Source organism: Mauremys mutica, chromosome 15 (genome assembly GCF_020497125.1).
Source record: "Mauremys mutica isolate MM-2020 ecotype Southern chromosome 15, ASM2049712v1, whole genome shotgun sequence".
Lineage (NCBI taxonomy): Eukaryota > Metazoa > Chordata > Testudines > Geoemydidae > Mauremys > Mauremys mutica.
In genome coordinates, this window is record NC_059086.1 from 34,619,619 (window position 1) to 34,622,808 (window position 3,190).

The following is a 3,190-nucleotide window of genomic DNA, read 5'->3' on the forward strand; positions in this document are numbered from 1 at the left end:
AGTAACCCATTCCAGTTCTTCACCACCCTACTAGTGAAAAAGTTTTTCCTAATGTCCAACCTAAACCTCCCCCTCTGCAACTTGAGACCATTGCTCCTTGTTCTGTCATCAGGTACCACTGAGAACAGTCTAGATCCATCCTCTTTGGAACCCCCTTTCAGATAGTTGAAAGCAGCTATCAAATCCCCCCTCATTCTTCTCTTCCACAGACTAAACAATCCCAGTTCCCTCAGCCTCTCCTCGTAAGTCATGTGCCCCAGCCCCCTAATCATTTTTGTTGCCCTCCGCTGGACTCTTTCCAACTTTTCCACATCCTTCTTGTAATCTGGAACCCAAAATTGGACACAGTATCCAGAGGAGGCCTCACCAATGTTGAATAGAGGGGAATGATCACATCCCTCGATCTGCTGGCAATGCCCCTACTTATACAGCCCAAAATGCCGTTAGCCTTCTTGGCAACAAGGGCACGTTGTCGACTCATATCCAGCTTCTCGTCCACTGTAACCCCTGGGTCCTTTTCTGCAGAACTGCTGCCTAGCCACTCGGTCTCTAGTCTGTAGCAGTGCATGGGATTCTTCCGTCCTAAGTGCAGGACTCTGCACTTGTCCTTGTTGAACCTCATCAGGTTTCTTTTGGTTCAATCCTCTAATTTGTCTAGGTCCCTCTGTATCCTATCCCTACCCTCCAGCGTATCTACCTCTTCTCCCAGTTTAGTGTCATCTGCAAACTTGCTGAGGGTACAGTCCATGCCATCCTCCAGATCATTAACGGGTAACAGCCTCACTGACTTCCTGTAGCCGGAACCACCAGCTGAGTTCCTTATTTGGGGCTTGGTGGAGCTGGGCACCGGGGTGTTGGAGGCAGCGCTGAGGGGCCCTTCGCTGCCCCACCATGGCATCCGCTCTCATCGTCCTCTTCCTCAGTGAGTTTCGGAGACAGCCAGGGCTTTTGACCATGGAGGGGAGGCTCTGACACCGGGGGGGGTGTCCATGAGGGGGGAGCAGGGATTGTGCCTATGGAGGGGGCGGGGGATTGAGACCCGGGCGTGTGCCCATGGGGACGGGGGATGTGAGGCCAAGATGTGTGTCCATGCGGGGGGATTGGGGGGATCTGAGACCAGGGCCGACGAGAGGGGTGGGAAGCCAGTACAAATTACCGGGGCCCGGCTTCCCCCCCTCACATCAGCCCTGTTTAGCTGGTCTGCCCGTGCTGGGGGGCCCGAAAAAAAATTTTCACCATGACCCAAACCCGCTCTTGGTGGCTCCATAGGATCCAGTTGCTCTGGGATCTGGTCCCTAACGATTCGTTTCCTCTCCAGGCTGCTGGCTGGCTGGACAGAGCTGGGTGTCAGAACGTGAGTATCTGTGGGGCAGGGGAAACTTTAGTGTTCAGGACGGGGGCGGGGGGAAGGGGGAAAGGAAAAGAGGAGCTGAGCCCTGAACCTTCACCCCAAAAATCAGTTCAACCTCCTTGTATAGATCCCATGGGGCTGAGATCAGAACCTGGCCCTGCCCCCAGTGAAGTCGGGGGTGACTCCTGATCCCGTTTTTTAAGTGACAGTCCTGTATTTAAGCCCTCCTGCTGCTGTCCTGACTCTTTCTGAAAAACAGACAAATTGTCCCATATGTTTTGTCTCTCCCGCATCAGGACTGGCCGGATCCCTGCCCGCCAGCCGTCTGCCCAACAATGGTGAGCGGCGGAGTCCAATGACCGATGATGCAGTGGGTGTGCAAGGCTGGTGGTGGGGCAATGATGCAGCGTGTGGGGCCAGCCACTCCCCTGCTGGTCCATCAGCGCAGCCCCCACTGCGTGCCGGCTGAGGGGCTCGCTGGGACGAACCTCCCCATTCTGGGATCCCGGGGGCGCTGAGCCGACCCAGAGCCCTGGGTCCCGTCCTCCTCCAAGGGGAAAAGCCACCATTGCTGACTGGGAGTCCCTGTATAACTAGCCACAGACACCAGGGCTCCAGCTTTCTCACCCCCATGCCCTGCCCTTGACAGATGCTGATTCTATTTCCGCAGGGACAACCGACGTATCTCAGATGGCAAACATGAGAACTACCAACTTCCCAATCAGCACAGGGCCAGGTACCACCGAGGCTGGGGGCAGGAAATCGACATCAACCCTCCCAGAAAGAGGTTTGTGCAGACCAAGAAGCCGCCCCTGGGGGGAGTCACAACCAGCTGGCTGGGTGGGATGGGGGCAGATCTCCACAGCGAATGCCCCATCTGAACACCCCCCGGACTCATTCCATACGCCGCGGGGTTGTCACTGGACAGATGCCAGATTGGCCTAGAGGGACAGGGCCTGGGAGAGCTTCCCCCCAACGCACAGCCCCACCCCGGGGGTCCCACAGACCGGGGAGATGCAGGGAGCTACAGCTGCAAATAACACCACTTCGTGCCATCTCTTGGCCAGCAGGGCCCTGCCCCCGTCCCGTTTGCACCCGACGCAAGCAGCAGCGGCTGGTGGGTGCGGGCAGGTGCCAGGCAGCGGCCGGTCACGTGTCACCTCTGCTGCCCAGCCATCGGCCCTTTACATGCTCCCCCTCTCGCTGTCCTCTCCCTGCTTTGCCCCTTCAGCCCCCCAGCCCCGCTGCTCCTCCATATCCCCCCCGGCGGGGCGCAGCCCAACCCAGCGCTGTGGGGAGACCCAGCCCCGGTCGCAGCGCTCAGCTCACCCACAGCCTGGCCGGCAGGATCCTCCCTTCCCCCCCCCACTGCCTCTGGCTGGGCCGGCGCCCGGGAAAGCCCAACACCCTCTGGCCAGGAGCAGCCGAGCCCTGGGTGTGCCACAGCTGAGTTTCCCATTCACAACGTGAGCTGGAGAAGTGATGCAGGCAGCTACAGCTGCTATTATTACCACCATTGGTACAGCAGGTTCATCAGGTCGCATCCCAGTGACCCCGTGGAGCTGGTAGTAGCAGGTGAGGGGCCCAGCTCAGTATTCCCGTTCTCAGCCCCGCACCCAGTTGGATCCTCAGGGGCAGGGGCATGTGCAAGGGGGTAAAGCAGGTGCAGGGACCACCTGAATCAGTGGGGCCGGAGCACAGAACTCCTCCGGGGAGCAGCACCAGCTCCTCTGGCTGGGGGGGGCACACAAAGTGCCCCCCCAAAAGCAGCCTCATTTTTATTCCTGTGCACACCCGTGATCAGGGGTCTCTGTGCCAGTGGGACGCTCAGAGCCAGGC

General features: G+C 58.9%; 1 long non-coding RNA gene across 1 annotated transcript; it reads left to right on the top strand.

Moving 5' to 3' along the window:
* The first annotated feature begins 796 nt into the window (after positions 1-796).
* Positions 797-2,139, top strand: LOC123350194. The gene is made up of 3 exons (XR_006573722.1): positions 797-922; positions 1,319-1,354; positions 2,022-2,139. It is a non-coding gene; the product is annotated as an uncharacterized LOC123350194 (long non-coding RNA).
* The last annotated feature ends 1,051 nt before the right edge of the window (positions 2,140-3,190 follow it).